This window comes from Trachypithecus francoisi, unplaced genomic scaffold, assembly GCF_009764315.1.
Source record: "Trachypithecus francoisi isolate TF-2019V2 unplaced genomic scaffold, Tfra_2.0 Lachesis_group6, whole genome shotgun sequence".
Classification (NCBI taxonomy): domain Eukaryota; kingdom Metazoa; phylum Chordata; class Mammalia; order Primates; family Cercopithecidae; genus Trachypithecus; species Trachypithecus francoisi.
The window spans coordinates 12123365-12142408 of NW_022681471.1; positions in this window are offsets into that span (position 1 = coordinate 12123365).

The window sequence follows — 19044 nt, forward strand, 5'->3', positions numbered from 1 at the left end:
AACCATTTGTTTCTGGCCATCCAAACTGTGCCCTGAATTCACAATTATGGAAAAACTTTGTGAATAGCTTAGAATTATCAGAGTCCCATCTCCTTGCTCCAGTGTGTGCTGATGCATTCATTTATTTCACACGGGTTCACCACAAAGACAAAGGGAAATATAACTGTGGCTTAAGAATTTTAATCAAAATTGAAGCTACCATTCATGTAACTAAGACCACAGTGTCTGAAGCAGTTGGAGAAGCTATTTCTGTAAGATGGCAACAAGAGGTCAGGATTGGCCCAGAGTCATGAGCTCAGACAGATTTTTGAACCCTATCTACCAACCTTGGATTAATGTGGAATTAAAGGAGTAAAGAATGTATTGGTGGGCAGAATCATGGGTGGTCAGTTCTGTAGTTCAACATTTTGCTTTATTCTATTTGGAGAATGATAGCTTTCAGAGGAGCTAGCTGACTTTGACCCTCATTGATACTATCATTAAAAATGTACAATATGTTTAAATTTTGGATTAGTGCATCATGAGGGGAAAACAAAAAGTGGTATTCAGAACTGTTCCATTTCTTCTGATACATTTTTACAAATGAAACATATTCTCCTCTTTGCCTTAACCATTCTTTCTACAGCAGAGTTGTTCAGCCTTGTCATTATGGATATTTTGGACTACATTGTTCTTTGTTGTGGCAAACTGACGTGTACATTCTAGGACGTGTAACAGCATTCCTGGCCTCTACCCACTCAGCAAATGTCTTTGAAAATTGCCAGATGTCTCCTCAGGGCCAAATTGTTCATGGTTGAGAACCATGGTTCTACAGTGTTATGTTTGATTTTGATACAAATTATTTCTTTTTGGTTGAACTTTGTAAAACATATAATCTTATTATCAGCAAAGATCTCAGGGATTCATTATTCATCAAATAGGGAGGCTATTAAGAACAAAAACCTGGGTTTAAATCCCATATACTAGCTCTGCGACCTCAGAAGTGTCATTTATCCTCTGTGAGCCTCGGTTTCCTTTTCTGTAAAAAAACCCTCAAAAGATCCACGTGAGGATTAAATAAGATAATGCATGCTTAGAGCTTAGCACAGTGTCTCACACACAGTAGACAAGTCATAAGCATGTGCTATGTTTAGTTACTAGATGCTTACTGTGCGCCAAGCAATGTGTGAAGCCGTCTTCTTCATTGTGGGATTCCTGTCCCATGGCCATGACAGATGGGAGTGGCAAGGGCTCAGCCTTCTTTATTAAAACAATCACCTGCAAAGCACGACGATTTTCCGAAGAAGCACCGCTAGGCTGTTGCCGTGCTCTCAGTCCTTGGTTCTTCCTCACTCTCCTAGGGGTCTCTTTCTTGGATATTGAATGCCACTCTCATGTTCCCCCTTCTAGTTCCTCTGACTCAGGACCAGTTAGGTACAAAAACCCCTTTCTGTGTTTGCCTTTGCACAGCTGGGACGATTGACATTTTCCAAGAGAACTTTACTAATCACTAAGGGGAAATAAAAGGAAACAATTATAGAATCAACAAGCAGCATAAAAATAGATTTCTGAAACAGAGGTTTCTGATCTTTAAACACCAGTAAAGGTTGCAAAGAACCTTAGAAGGTTCCACTCCTCCTTCTAACTACATCCTAATGCAGTCTCTGAGAAGACAGGTACATTATTCATTTATTTAACAAATTGTGAGTGTCACAAAGGCAATAAAACCAGGTATTGTAATAGAGTTGACTGAATCGGGATGGGAGGGTCAGGGGTGCTTTTTGCCACAAATGATATTTGTGCTGAGGTCTTAAGAATGAGAAAGTACTTGTCTAATGAAGTCCTGGTGTGTGAACATTCCAGATAGAAGAAACAGCAAGTGCAAGTGCCCTGAGGCAGGGCTGAGCTGGGCATTATAGTAACAATGCTCACTATATTCCAAGCACTGTTTGAAGAACTTGTCATATACAAATTCACTTAATTGAGTTGGTACCTATGAACTAGGTACTATTATTAATCTATTTTATTAATAGGGGACATTGAGGTACAGGAACCTTAAGTAAGTTGCCCAAGATCACAGAGCTACTAAGTGGTCAAGCCGGAATTCAAGTCCAGGCAGTCTGGCTCCAGAATCTAGGCTCTTAGCACGACACTGTACGGCCTGGGGCTTGGAGAGAGTAAAGAGAAGTGTGGGGCAACAGGAGGCTGGGGAGGCAGATGGAAGCCAATCCCTGCGAGGACTTTCTAGGCCTGGGAAGGAGTTTTTCTTTATCCTATGAGCAGTGAGGAGCCCCTGAACTATTTTTAGCAGAGGCATGATATAATTTTGCTCACATTTTCACAAGCTCACTCTGGCTTCTTTTAGAGAATAGACTGTAAGGGTCAAGGGTAGAGTCAGCAAGACCAGTTAGTGGTTATTGAAGTCATCCAGGTGGGAGATAGGGAAGACCTGGACTAGGATGATGACAGTGGAGGGAAATGAAGGGAATCAGTAAATATGTTGGAGGTAGAGTTGGCGGGACCCTCTTGGTAAACCAGGTGAGGGAGGTTAGCAGAAAAAAAAAAAAAGAGTAGCAAATCAAAGATTACTGATAGGTGTGGGTTTGAGCAACCAGATGGATGGTGGTATCTAGGTTCTTTCTTGCACTTTACTCACGTGGACTCTGGCTGCCATCTTGTCTTTCTGACTTCTAGGAACTGTTCAGCCTTTGAATTCTTCCTTCCTTTGAATTGTTCCTTCCCAGGACAAATGCCAATGCTATTTTTCACAATGCTCAGAATATCCAGTTCTCCCCATTCAGTTCCGGTGTTTAATTTGAACAAATGCCTGGTTCAGAGCTAGGTTGCATGACAAACACCAGAGGTTAACACCCTTGAGACAGTCTTCCATTCACCTTCAAAGCATTCTGGGATAATTCCTTCAGGTAACTCCATTTCCCATGTATAGGCAATAGTATGGCCTAAAGAATAAAAAGCACAGCATGGAGGTTGGGGTCACAGGCTCTGGAGTCAGACACATATTCAAATCCCTGCACCACCACTGATTATCTGTATGACCTTAGACAATTTACTGAACCACTTGAAGCTTCAGTTTCCTTATCTGTAAAATGGTTGTACTCTTTTTCATTGTTAAATGAAAGAACACATGTAAAGTGCTAATTAAGTACCCAGCACATCATATCTATTGAAATTGATCATTATTACTATGAATTTTCACCCATTAGTTTTAGTTCTAGCCTGGAAGCAGTAATAAATATGCTTCCTTTCCCTCAAGGTAGCATTTAGCATATGTGAAGAATGTTCACTTTTCTGAATCTGCCCTTCTGAAAATCATCTAATTCTCTGATTTGTTCTAGATCCCTCTACATCTTTAGCTTATTGGAAGTGTTTCCTTGCCCACTCTACTGCTGTCTCAGAACATGAGGCCTATTTTATCAGTTAAGCAATTCTAAAAGGTTATCAGATTATGCTCAACCCTTTATAATTTAGTAATTAGGCATGACAAGATGTGGATAAAGCACTGACTTAGGAATTAGATCTAGATCCTCCTCTACTTTGTGGCAGTATGTATAGGGAAAATCACTTAAACTCTCTGTGATCTAGTTTCCTTGTCTATAAAATGAGGATCCCACTACCACTGACTTCACAGGAATATTGTGAATTAAAAGTGAGGTAATGTTAGTGAAAATACTTGGTGAACTGTGGAAGAACTAGAGAAATATTTTTATTCCTTAAACCTGATATGACACTTAATGATCAGTTATTTTAATTTGCACAGAAAAACTGGAGCACCAAAATTCAATGGAGACAAATTGCACATGTCTAATTTTAGTCTTCTGTTACTGAAAGAAAAACTAGAAATGTATTGTGAGCCAGACAACTGCATTGCAGGAAACTAGCTCAAATGTTTTGCTAATTCCCAGGGTATATTTGCTGTGGTTTCAAATGTTTATTACCTAGCCTAGAATTCAACCTTGACATGCAGAGTAGAAATGTCATACTCAAGTCTAGATGTATAAATTTAACTGTCTTCTATAATATAGATAAAATAAAAAGAACATGGAATGCTTTTGTGCCAGACACCATTATAAATCAAATATTTATCTTCAAAAATTGAAAATAAATAAAAGACTAACATATGTCTATTATTCATCAAATTATAACAAAACATCCTTGTTTCAATTAAAAATATATCTATGCTGTATATGAATTTTAAAAGGAACTGTTATAATTACACTTTTTTCAGGTTGATTTAAAATTGTTAACTAAAAGAGTCTGTCAATCTCTTTTATAAAAATCTTAAAATCTTAGAAATGTTAGAAGTTTGATGTCATTAGACTTGACAAAATATCCTATCTGATTCCTACAAAAAAAACTTCAACATTATTTGCATTGTTGAAGTGGCTCTAAAATAATTCGTTTTTATTTTTATTTTGAGAGTTATATAAAATAAATGTGGCCAAGTATTAGCAACAAATGAATGTAGATGAAAGCTATATTCTGTTAATTTTTTCAAAATAAAAAGTTAGGGAAACATAAAAATAACAGTTCTAATGAGCCATAAAATTTTCAATGCATATTAAAAATTAAAAAGTTAATATATAATTAAAATGAGTTGGCAAAATATAAATTAAATTTACTCTGAAATATGTGGATTCACAATTCACCTAAAATAATATTTGGAAAGACGCCTTTTAAATTTTATTAAGCTACATTGTGTATCCTTTTAAAAATATTTAATATGCTTCAACTTCTGTAGTCATTCTTTCTACAGATATTTATTGGGCACCTCCACCATGGCTAGTAATTGTCTAGATGCTATGTGAGATACAAAGATCTATAAGACACGGCCTGTGGCCTCAAGGAATTTACAAGCTAGAAGTAGTATCATATTCTTCAAAAAGCTTTGACAGTGTAAACAGAAACTATATGCTTATAAAAGAAAGCAAGCAAATCTACTCCAGAAGTCCATTTTGCAACATTACTACCTCATCGTACACTTGAGTTCCTTCTCTAAAGCAGAGACAATCCCTTAGCACAGCCCTTTCATCCTTTTTGTCTTTTTCTGCTTCCTCCTCTTTCTTTCTCCTTTTTCCTCCTCCTTTTTCATTGTTCACCACATTACATTAAAAAATATTTCTTTATTGAAAGAAATTTTCTTTCTTTTTTCTTTCTTCTTTCTTTCTTCCTTCTTCTCTCTCTCTTTCTTTCTTTCTTTCTTTCTTTCTTTCCTTCCTTCCTTCCTTCCTTCCTTCCTTCCTTCTTCTTTCTTTCTTTCTTTCTTTCTTTCTTTCTTTCCTTCCTTCCTTCCTTCCTTCCTTCCTTCCTTCCTCCCTTCTTTCTTTCCTTCCTTCCTTCTTTCTTTTCTTTCTTTCTTTTCTGAGACAAGGTCCCACTCCATCACCCAGGCTTGAAGTGCAGTGGCTTGATCTTGACCTCTCACGCTCAAGCAATCCTCCTGATTCAGCACCACTTCACCCTTCCCCCAACCCAGTAGCGGTATTACAGGTCTGTGCCACCACACCCAGCTAATTTTTGTATTTTCAGTAGAGAGGGCTTTCGCTATATTGGCCGTGCTGGTCTTGAACTCCTGGACTCAAGCGATCTGCCAACCTCAGCCTCCCAAAGTGCTGGGATTATAGGCGTGAGCCACCATGCCTGGCTACATCATTACATTTTTAATTCATATATTTAAAATGCTTGCAAAGAGTGCTTGATCCTTAACCTTATTTATGCATTTAAATGGTAGGAAGGATAAAAGCAACAACTATAGTTGTCCTAGGAATATTAGAAAAATTTAAAATACAGCAATAAAAGCACATTAGCTTCACACAATTGATGCTTTTTTCACTAAATAGTGTTTTATAACTTTCAGTAAATTCTTCCCATAATACCTTATAATATCTTTTTAAATTTCATAATATAGAACTTCCTGTGTGAAAAGAACAATTCATTTTTGTTCCTCATCATTTGCTATCCTGTGTCTGTGCTTTCACTCTGTTGTATGGTGATACTGTCCTTTAAAACCCTCAGAAATATGAAGTAAGATGTGTGACTTTTGCATATTGACAACAATTACAAGAGAATATTATTTCTTTCTTCTGCCTGCCTCTTTTCACTGATCTGGAACCTATTTGATTGCAACAGAAACAAATTGATTTAATACCTGCTCCATGGTGTTTGCATTTAGCTATAGAATGATGCTCAATTTATTTCAGCAAAACATGGGGGTCTGTGAACAACAGGAACAAGAGGGGTGGGAAGGGGTTTAGTCTGATTTCATGAGCTTCAAAACTGACGGATTTTTTTAAGGGAGGAAGGGGGAAGGATAGAATAAGAACAAGTTCTATAGAAAGAACTTGCTCTTTCCTCCAAGGAGGAAAAAAGTGAACATTTCTGTGTATTTTATCTTGTGGTTGAAGATCACAGAATGTTGAAACTGAAAGTAACTTTAGACATCTTTCTCTCTCGCATCAAATCTCCAGTACCCCCTCTTCCATTTTTACTCTCACCTGATAACTTTGTTTCTTATTTTCTTGAGACAATAGAAGTAATCAGAAGAGACTGTCACAAGTTCCTAGTGCCTTATGTACACACTTACCTGCAGCTTCTGTAACACTATACTTGGCCTTCTCTCCAGTTGTTCTGAAAGAACCATCTATACTTTTGGCTGAGGACAATGTCTCCTCATGTGCAATAGATTCTAGTCTCCTTGCCTACTCAGAGACATGGGCCTAACAATTATCCCCCCTTCCTTCTATATCGTCAAATTTTCTCTCTGTAATATATCATTCTCATTAGCATACGATCGTGTTGTTGTTTCTCCTATCTTAAAAAATACACTCTTTCCCCCTACCCTACTTCTGCTTTTAGATACTGCGCCACTTCTCCACTTCCTTCTCCAGCAAAATTCTTAAAAGAGTTGCCTGTAGTCAAGGACTCAAATTCTTCTCCTCTTATTCTGTTTTGTACCTGATCACTGAGGCTTTTGTCCCTCCCCAGCCCCACCACCAAAACTGCCCTTATCAAGGTCACAAGTTAATTCTATTAGTGGAATTTTTGAATCATCATGTTGCTTGACTTATCAGCAGCATTTAACAGGCTTGCCACTTTTTTCTACCTTAATTCACTTCCTCCACTTGACTTCCAGGACACTATTTGTAATACTGTCTTATTCCCACCATTGGTAATTTGTGTCTACTTTTTTTGTTTTTAATCCTGATCAATCTATTGCAGAAGAGGGAAAAGTAGTTTATCTCCACCTTTTTAGGTTATTTGGATGGGCTACAAGTTAAATTGATGTGAGACAGATCAATAGGAGAAAAGGTATACAAATATATTATGTACATGGAGGCATCACATGAAAGAAATGTGAATACCCCAAAATCCAGTGAGATCTAGAAGTATATACAGTAGCACAATATAATACAGGTTTGCTTAAATACAGGTTTGAGAAATACATTGCTAGGCGATTTCATCATTCCATGAACACCATAGACTACACTTACACAAACCTAGATGGTATAGCCTACTATGCACCTAGGTTATATGGTATCACCTACTGCTCCTAAGCTACAATCCTGTACAGCATGTTTCTGTACTGTGTACTGTAGGCAATTGCAACACAATGGTAAGTATTTGTGTATCTAAATATATCTAAACATACAAAAAGTTATAATAAAAATATGGTGTTACAAACTAATGGGACCACTGTAATACCTGTGGTTCATCACTGACCAAAATGTTGTTATGCAATGACTGTATACCCATTTCATAGGGGAGAAAAGAAGGGCATGTAGGCCATTTAAGAAGGGAGAGTAAATGACTTTTTGGAGAAGATAAGTTGGCCCTTGGAAGAATAGGTGGTAGCCTGTGACAAAGTCTGGGCAGTGTCAGCCTCCAGTTTCCTCTCCTGTGATGCAAGTTAATTCTCCCTGGTTGATGAGATTGCTGGGGAGGGGATTCATGACAATTGAGTTTCTTTTGAAAGATCTGTCTTTAGGCAGATAAGGGGAGCTCAGAGAAAACCCTTGCCTGCATTTGTAATTTCCCAAGTGCCCTCAGTTTGAAGTCTAAAGTAGCATATTTTGTGGTGGCATTTCTTGAACCTCTTTAGTATGGAGAGGTTTATTAATGTTATTGATCTTTCCAATTAATGATCTTTTGGTTTAATTGATTTTCTCTATTGCTTTCTATTCTCTATTTTAAAAATTTCTTCTCTGGTTTTTTTTTTTTTTCTTCTTTCTTCTACGTACTTTAGATTTACTTTTGTCTTGTTTTTCTAGTTTCTTATGATGCTAACTGAGGTAATTGGTTTCAGATCTTCTTTTTCTAATATAGGTATTTGGCACTATACATTTCTCTGGAATTACTGCTTTAAATGATATCCCCATAATTCTGATATGTTGTGTTTCATTATCATTCTGTGTAAAATACTTTCTAATTTCTCTTTTGGTTTATCTTTGACCCATGGGTTATCTAGAATTGTGATTTTTAGTTTTCAAAATTTTGGAGCTTTTCCAATTAACTATCTGTTGTATATCTTCCGTCTTAATACTATTGAGTCAGAAACCAGATTTTGTGTTACTTGACTCATTTGAAATTATTGATGCTTGTTTTATGACCTATAATGTGGTCTATCTTAGTAAAAGTTTCATAAGTGCATGAAAAGAATGTGTATTCTGCTATTGTTGGGTGGAATACAGTATATATGTCAGTTAGGTCAAGGTAGTTATAATATTGTTTCATCTATTATATCCTTGCTGATTTTCTCTTTTCTTGTTATATCAATTATTGAGAGAGGATTATTGAAATCTCTGACCATAATTGTAGATTTACTTATTTCTCCTTGAAGTTCTATTCTCCTCCAGCTTTCTCCTCCATATCCTTTTTTGGAATTATCTTGGTTTATTATTCCTTCATATGGATTTAAGATTAGCTTATTGAGTTCTATGAAAAATCCATGTTTAGAATTCATTTAAATTATAGATTATTTGAAAGAGGGACTTCTTATCTTTATTATTGTCTTCTTATCCATGAATAGAGTATGTTGCTCCATTAAACTAGGTCTTCTATTTTTTATTTTTTTCTATAAAGTTTGCACAAAGAAAATTCATTCATCAAATCATATTGAGTCCCTATTATGCATCAGGCACTGTTCCAGGCACTGAGGATCCACTGATGAGTAACGAAAAGCATACACGGTTTGGGTCCTTTTAGAGCATTGTATTTGTAGGTGCAGTGAAACAGCACACAATAAGAATTAAATTTAAAAAATAGTTTACTAATTTAATTAAATTAGCTTTCTAATTTAATTAAGAAGTAACCACCATCCTACTCTTTGTCTCTATAAGATCAACTATTTTAGCTCCCACATATGAGTAGACATACAATATTTTTCTGTGTTTGGCTTATTTTACTTAACATAATGACCTCCAGTTCAATTCATGTTGCTACAAATGACAGGATTCCATTCTTTTTTCGTGGCAGTGTAGTATTCCGTTGTGTATATCTACCCCCATTTTCTTTATCCATTCATCTGTTAACACAGACTTAGGTTAATTCTACATATTGGCAATTGTGAACAGTGCTGCAGTAAACATGGGCCTGCACATATCACTTTGACATACTGATTTCCTTCTTTTGGACATATTTTGAGCTGTGGATTTCCAGCTCCTTTTTGATTATTGATTTTAAGGTATATCTTTTTGCATCCTTTTACTTTCAACCTATTTGTGTATTTGAATCTAAAGTGTGTCTCTTGTAAATAGCATATACTTGTATCATATTTTTGAAATCAATTGTGACAATATCTGCCTTTTAATTGGAGTGCTTAATTGATTTACATTCAGTGAAATTAGTGATAAGGCAGGATATATATATATATATATATAATACACACACACACACCATTTTGCTATTTGTTTTTTATGCATTTTGTGTCTATTTTGTTGCTTTATTGCTCTATTAGTGCCTTCTTTTATGTTAAATAGATACCTGTGCCATTTCCTTTATGGTATTTTTTTTTTGAGTTTTTTCCTTAGTGGTTGTCTTGGGAATTTCAATTAATATCTTACTATAACAACCTAATTCAGATTAATACCAACTACATTTCAATAATACATAAAAATGCTGCTCTTAAATATCTCCTTTCTCTCCCTCCTCCTTTGTGATGGTACTGAAATACAAGTTACAACTTTATCCATTGTGTGCCCATCAAAATACATTCATAATTATTGTTTTACACAGGAGAAAAAAGTTCCAAACTAAAAATACAATTCAAAAAGACTTCAATACCGACATTCAATAACGGATAGAACAACTAGACAGAAGATCAACAAGAAAATAGAAAACTTGAACAACACTGCACAAACTAGAACTATCGTATATCTAGACAATGCCCCATGCAAGAATGGCAAAACACATATCCTTCTTAAGTGCACATAGAAGGTTTCTGTAGGATAGACCATACTTTAGGACATAAAACAGTAAATTAAAAGGGTTGAAATCATAAGATGTATGTGCTTTGACCACAGTGGATAAAATTCAAAACAAATAACAGAAGAAAATTCACAAATACATGTGAATCAAAGAACACACTTCTAAATAACCACTGGGTCTGATATGGTTTGGATATTTGTCCTCACCCAAATCCCATGTATAATTGTAATCCCCAATGTTGGAGGTAGGGTCTGATGAAAGACGAATGGATCATGCGACTGGTTTCTAATGGTTTAGCACCATTCCCTTGGTACTGTCTCATGATAGAGTTCTCAGGAGATCTGGTTGTTAAAAGTGTGTAGCACCTCCTCCCACCTTCCTCCTCTTCCAGCCACGTGAAGTGCTGGCTCCTCCTTTGCCTTCCACCATGACTGTAAGTTTCTTGAGGCCTCCCCAGAAGCTGAGCAGATGGCCAGCATCATGCTTCCTTTACAGCCTGCAGAACCATGAGCGGATTAAACCTCCTTTCTTTATAAATTACACAGTGTCAGGTATTTCTATTTTTCTTTCTTCTTTCTTTCTTCCTTCCTTCCTTCCTTCCTTCCTTCCTTCCTTTTTTTTTGAGATGGAGTCTTGCTCTCTTGCCCAGGCTGGAGTGCAGTGGTGCAATCTCAGCTCACTGCAACTTCTGCCTTGTGGGTTCAAGAAATTCTCATGATACAACCTCCTGATAGCTGGGATTACAGGCACCTGCCACTATGCCAGGCTAGTTTTTGTATTTTTAGTGGAGATGGGGTTTCTCCATGTTGGCCAGACTGGTCTGGATCCCCCTTCCTCAGGTGATCTGCCTGCCTCGGCCACCCAAAGTTCCGGGATTACAGGTGTGAGCCACTGCACCCAGTCTCAGGTATTTCTTCATAGAAGTGTGAGAACGACTAATACAGGGTCAAAGATGAAATTACAAAGGAAATGGGAAAATACTTTCAGATGAATGAAAAAACACAGCATAAGCAAATTTATAGGATGTAGTAATAGTGATGCTAAGAGGGAAACTTATAATCATAACATATATATTTACTTTTTTTTTTTTTTTTTTTGATATGGCGTTTCACTCTTGTTGCCCAGGTTGGAGTGCAATAGCACCATCTCAGCTCACTGCAACCTCCACCTCCCAGGTTCAAGCAATTCTCCTGCCTCAGCCTCCTGAGTAGCTGGAATTACAGGCATGCGCCACCACGTCCAGCTAATTTTTTGTATTTTTAGTAGAGACGGGGTTTCACCATGTTGGCCAGGCTGGTTTTGAACTCCTGATCTCAGGTGCTCCACCTGCCTCGACCTCCCAAAGTGCTGGGATTACAGGAGTGAGCCACCATGCCCGGCCACATATATTTACCAAAAGAATCTAAAATCAATAACCTAATAATGATCAACATAATAAATAAAATGTCTTAAATCCATAACCTAAACTTTAAGAAACTAGAAATAAGAGCAAACTAAACCCAAGGCAAGCATAAGGAAGGCAATAATAAAGAAGACAGTAGAAATACATGAAATAAAGAATAGAAAAACAATAGAGAAAATCAACAAAACAAAAAATTTGTTCTTTGAAAAGACCAACAAAACTGACAAACCTTTAGCAATATTGACCAAGAAAAAAAGAGAAAAGACTCAAATTCCTAAAATCAGGAATTAAATAGGATACATTACTACTGGCCTTATGACATAAAAAATAATTATAAGGAATAATATGAACAATTGTATGCCAACACATCAGATAACCTACCATATGACCCAGAAATTATACTCCTACGTACATACCCAAGAGAATTGAAACAAATGTGGCAATAACCCAGAGTCCATCCAACTAATGAATGAATAAATAAAATGTGGTATCTACATACAATGGAATATATTTGCCCAATAAAGCAATGAAGTGCTGATACATGCTGCAGCATTGGTGAACCTTGAAAACATTATGCTAGATGAAAAAATCCAGACACAAAAGGCCATGTATTATTTTATTCACGTAAATTGTCAAAAAAAGAAGGAAATCCATAAAGACAGAAAGCAGATTAGAGGTTGCAAGGGGCTGGAAGTAGGAGACAATGGGGAGTGACTGCTAATAGGTATAGTGTTTCTTTGAGGGGACTATTAAAATGTTCTGCGATTAAATAGAGAGGATAATTGCATAGTTCTGTAAGTATACTAAAAATCACTGAACTGTATTTCAAAATAGTGAATTTTATGTTATAGCAGTTATATCTTGAAAAATTTGTACATAAAAACACATAAAGCCCAACTGCCTGGATTTGAATTTCAGCTATTGACACTGTCATCTTACCTACATTATAAGGAAGTAACTGTGATAGGTTCAGTAGTTGATCTCAATTCTTTATTATACCAATAATATTATTATACATCCACTCCCTTGCCATTGCATTACAGTGAGCAGCTTATACTTTTTCACCTCTTGACTTTGGACCTGGCCATGTGACTTGCTTTATCCAATGGGATTTTAGAGGATATTTTATCAGTAGATGTTTGGAATACACTTGGGCAGTTGAACTTTCCCTCTTATAGTTTTGCCATTGCATGAGAAGAACTCACCACTGATAGCTGTTGGTCTTTCATCCTGGGCCCTAAAATGAGACACCTGGAGCAGAGCTTCTTTATTATCTTCCAACTTGAAAGCAATAAATAGATGTTTATTATTGCATGCCACTAAAATCTGGTAGTTGGTTGTTACACTGCCAAAGATGACAAACACGGGAACAAATAATCAAGCATTTTAGTGGTTTATACCACAAAAAATTTAATTATCAGTCATGTACTATCTGGGTGAACTAAAATTCTTCTTCATTTGTCTTCAGTCTAGGATACAATATGAAAGAACAGCTCCTCTCACGAACACTGTTGGTCTCCTGGATGGAGAAAGCAATGTGGTGAACCATGAGCTGACTCTCAGGGCCTTTGTTCAGAATATTTTGCTTCTGTTCATATGTCATAGGACAAAGCAAATTACATGACTGAGCTGGATGCAAATAGGGAGGGGAAAAGGACTCTTCCTACAGGGAGGGGCATAAGTCACACAGCTAAGGCTGATGTCAACAGGGCAGGGATGTATAATCCTCCCATAGGGAGGAGTAGCTAATATTTTTAACAATATTATAATCCACCACAGTGACCTCGGGCATGTCACTTGACCTCTTTGTGCCTTGGTTTTCTCATTGTTAAAATGGAAATAATAATAGAGCTTACCTCATAGGGTTGATATGAGGATTAAAATGACTTAATTATGGTAGAGCATTTAAAATCCTGCCTAGTACACAATAAATGCTAGATAAGTGGTTGCTAAATAAAAGTAAATACAATGTTTGTCCATACAATTGTTTCCTCTTGCTATGGTGAAAATCATGTATTCCATGCTTTATTATTACATGCCTAGAAACAAAGATACTTTGCCTACAGGCATTTAAAAACAAGACATTTCTGTTTTTAAAAGCCTGTGGCTTTAAAATTAAGGTTTCCAAAGTTGTGTCATTGCTTAAACTTGAGAAATGTCCCTATCATGGCTTGCAGTCTGATCAGTTCTTTCTGGAAAAGAAAAGAGATTCTGTGTGGTAGGAATAGGACAGCAGGTGGTGGTAGCATAAAACAGAAGAAAAGCTGCACAGCTGAAAAAGGATGGAAACCAAAAGGTCCAAAAACCTGCTCTCAGCTGTGATAGAAGCAGCGTCACAGGAACCCAGTTATATGAGCTGCTGTCTGAGTGGTCACCACCTTTGGCGGGGGAAAAAAGGATTTCTATTCACATTATGCTTTTCTTTTTTTCCCTGCTATACTCTGAGTGCCCAGTTGTGTACTTTGACTGAAATACTGCTCACTCCGTATGCCTGTTAATCCCCTCTAGCAACATTGAACATTCACCTGGGATTCGCTAAAAGCACTGAAAGTTGTTTTGCTCAGTCATCTGGCTTCCTGAGTTTAAAAAGGTAACAATTGATCCACACCTGAAAACAAATCAGAAAAAAAGATGTATCTGTAGACAAAAAACAGCCTGCTCCACACCTCTTCCAATCCTTACCAAGAGAACAACTACTTGTATAAAGACTGGGAGAGAAAATATTTGATTTTTTTTCTTATAAGCCCTGCCTTGCACAAAAGAGAACTTAATAAATGCATATGATATTAAACTTCTCATTAAATATCTACATCTTTTCTATGTATATCCTGAGATCTCTAAGGTGCCTTCCAGTCCTGGAGCTTCTATACTGTATATAAATATTACATAAAGCCTCACTGTAGGAGTGAGGGGCTCTCTAATTTCTCGCTGTCTATAACCATTTATGCTCTACAATCTTAAATTAGAATACAGTCACCCGTTTCACAGGTGGCTTAGCCAGAAAGGATCATCCTATTTCCAAAAGTCTGTAAACTTGATTATAAACCACAGACCTCTTCAGCCCTGAGAGTTGATAGCAAGCCTACAGTAACTACCACGGCTGACATTCATCAATCACTTTTACCATAAACCAGGCACATGAATTATTTCATTTAATCTTCCCAATGAGTAAGAATTAATCATTGCTATTTCACAAATGAAGAAATGCAGTAACCAAGAAATAATGTAAATTCCTCAAAGTTCACATAAAGTGATGATTAAGCACTTGGATTCTGAAATTAGACTGCTGGATTACAGAGATTCATTTAATCATTTTTAAAAATACGACAAATTATTGCTAACTATAGTCACCCTATTGTGCTACAAAATACTAGATCTTATCCATTCCACATTGTTGCAAGCCTTTCCACCTCTGGCTGAGTTCCAGGAGATTTAAAGAGCTAGCACCTATAAAAACTTTTTTTTTTTTTTCAAATAAAAAAATCATTAGGACCTAGGGCTAGGTGAAGAGTTTTTAGACTTAACACCAGAAGTATGGTCCCTAACTGAAAAGTTTGATATTTTTGACCTCATAAAAATAAAATACTTTTGCTACATTGAATATTCTATTAAGAACATAAAAAGACAAGCTACATAGTGGGAGAAAATGTTTGCAAACCTCATAGTGGAAAAGGACAGGTATCTAGACTATATCAAAATTTTCTAAAACCCAACAATGAGAAAACAACCCAATTAAAAAATAGGCAAAATATCTGAACAGATACCTCACTAAAGAAGACATGCGAAGGCAAATAAAGTGCATGAAAAGGCATTCAACATCATTAGCCATTAGGGAAATTCAAATTAAAACCACAATGAGATATCAATACACACAAATCAAGAGGGCTAAAATAAAAACTTGTGGCAACAACAAATGCTGATAAGAATGCTGAGAAACTGGATCACTCATATATTATGTGTGGGAATGTAAAATCATACAACTGCTCTGGAAAATCACTTGGCAGTTCCTTTTAAAATTTAAGTGGGCTTACCATATGACTCAGACCTTGTACTTGCCAATGAAAACTTATGTTATCGTACAAATCTGTACACAGAAGTTCATAGATGCTTTATTTATAAAGCTCCAAATTGGAGATAACTAAGACCTTAGATGGTTATATGGTTGAAGAAGCTGTGGTACATCCATCACATGGAATTACTGAACAATTAAAAGGAATGAACTATTGATTCAAGCAGCAACTTGGATATATCTCCAGGGATTATGCTGAGTAAAAAAAAGTTAATCTCAAAAGAGCACATACTATATGATTTAATTCATAAAACATTCTTGAAATAATACAATTATAGAGATGGGGAATGGATTAGTGATTGCCAGGTGCTAGGAATGGTGGGAGAAATGATATGGGTGTGATTATAAAGTAGTAGCAGGAGGGAGGTCTTTGTGGTAATGGAATAGTTCTGTGCCTTAATTGTGGTCATGCTTCTATGAATCTACACATCGTAAAGTGAAATATATATATACATTGTTCAATGTCAGCTTCTGGTTTTGATATTGTACTAAAATTACATAAGATATAAACATTGGGAGAAACTGGATGAAGGGAACACAGGCTCTTCCTGTACATTTTTAATAACTTCCTGTGAATCTACAATTACTTCAAAATAAAATATTTTTAAAAGTTTGTTAAATAAAATGTTGGAAGCAAAGCTGGAATTTGAATGTCAGTTTGTCTGAGTCTAAAGTTAAGCTGTAAAATAATAGTGAATATCTATTAAGTGATTAGACTAGGTACTATTAAGTACCTTGCCAGACATCACACAGTTAGAAAGTGACAGTGCAGGACTAGAAACCAAGTCTGAGTCCAAACATGTACTTTTAACCCCTGGTGTGATTCTCTTCTAATTTTATGGGAGGGAGAGGATCAAGACAATGGTTGGAGGAGAAAGAAGGGGAATACGAGAGAAACAAAAGGAAACAAAAGAATGACAAAGTGGTAAATATAACTTACTGTAGTCAAGGAATAAAAATTGCATCCACAATAAGACATCGTAACATAACCACCAGGTTGACAAAACCTAAAAGGTCTCATAATACCAACCATTGTCAAGCTGTGGAGTACTGGGAACTCTCACTATACACTGAGGGTGGGAATGTAAATTGATATAGCCACTTTGGAAAATAGGCATTGGCTAGTTCAATTGAACATGTGCATACCCTACACATAGCAATTCCACTCCTGGGTATGAGAAACATGTGCACAAGGAGACATTTTAATAAAGCTTTGTTTATAATAGCAAAATACTATGACCAATATAATTGTCCAGCAGTCGTAGAATGGGTAGTTAAAATGTGGCATAGGAAATAAGAAGATAGAGGACTTGAAAAACACTATAAACCATAAGAACTAATGGACCTATATAGAATTATCTACCGAAGAGCAGAATACATTCTTCTTAAGTGCACATGGAAAACTAGACCATATATTATGCCACAAAACAAGTCTCAACAAATTTTGAAAGATTGAAATAATTCAAGGTATATTTTCCAGCCACAATGGAAGGAGGCTGTAAATCAAAGACAGAAGGAAAAACTAAAACATCACAAATATGTTGTGATTTAACAACCCACTCTCTAAAAAACCAAATGGTCAGAGAAGAAATTGCAAAAGAAATTAGAAAATACTTAGAAACAAGGCCGGCCATGGTGGCTCTTGCCTGTAATCCCAGCCCTTTGAGAGGCCCAGGTGGGCAGATCACTTGAGCACAGGAGCTGGAGATCAGCCTGGGCAACATGGCGAAACTCCCTCTCTACATAAAATACAAAATTTAGCAGGTCATGGTGGCACACACCTGTAGTCCCAGTATTTGGGAGGCTGAATTGGAAGCATTGCTTGAGACCAAGGAGGTCAAGGCTGCCCTGAGCTGTGATTTTGCCACTGTACTCCAGTCTAGGTGACAGAGCAAGACCCTGTCTAAAAACAAAACAAAACAAAACAAAAAAAAAGAAGAAGAAGAAGAAAGAAATTACCTGGAAACAAATAAATATGAAAACACAGCATACTAAAACTTATGGGAAAGTGAAAGCAGTGCTCAGAGGGAAATGTATGGCACAAACACCTACATTAAAAAAGAAGAAAGCCGGGCGCGGTGGCTCAAGCCTGTAATCCCAGCACTTTGGGAGGCCGAGACGGGCGGATCACGAGGTCAGGAGATCGAGACCATCCTGGCTAACATGGTGAAACCCCGTCTCTACTAAAAAATACAAAAAAAAACTAGCCGGGCGAGATGGCGGGCGCCTGTAGTCCCAGCTACTCGGGAGGCTGAGGCAGGAGAATGGCGTAAACCCGGGAGGCGGAGCTTGCAGTGAGCTGAGATCCGGCCACTGCACTCCAGCCTGGGCGACAGAGCGAGACTCCGTCTCAAAAAAAAAAGAAGAAAGATCTCAAATCAGTAAACTAACTTTACACCTTGAACAACTAAAAACAGTAAACTATACCCAACGCTGGCAGAAGGATGGGAATCATAAAGATCAGACTAGAGATAATAAAATAGGGAAGAGAAAAGCAATAGAGAGAATCAAGGAAACCAGAGGTTGGCTTTATGAAAAGATCAACACAATTGACAAACTTTTTTTTTTTTTTTTTTTCTGAGACAGAGTCTCACTCTGTTGCCCAGGCTGGAGTGCAGTGGCGTGATCTCGGCTCACTGCAAGCTCCGCCTCCCAAGTTCATGCCATTCTCCTGCCTCAGCCTCCTGAGTAGCTGCCACTACAGGCACCCACCACCATGCCAGGTTAATTTTTTGTATTTTTAGTAGAAACGGGGTTTCACAGTGTTAGCCAGGATGGTCTCGATCTCCTGACCTCGTGATCCACCCACCTCGGCCTCCCAAAGTGCTGGGATTACAGGGGTGAGCCACCACGCCTGGCCCACAATTGACAAACTTTTAACTACATTGACAAAGACAAAAGGACAGAATGCAGAAATAATTAAAATCAGAAATGAAATGAAAGTGGAAACATTCCTGCCAACCTTGCAGAAACACAAGAGATTACAAGAGAATAATATAAACATCTGTATCCCCCAAAATTAGATAAACTAAATAAAATGGAAAATTTTCTAGAAACACACAAATTATCTGAACTGACACAAGAAGATACAGAAAATCTCAACAGACTATAACACATAAAGAGATTGAAACAGCATTCAAAAACCTGCCAACCA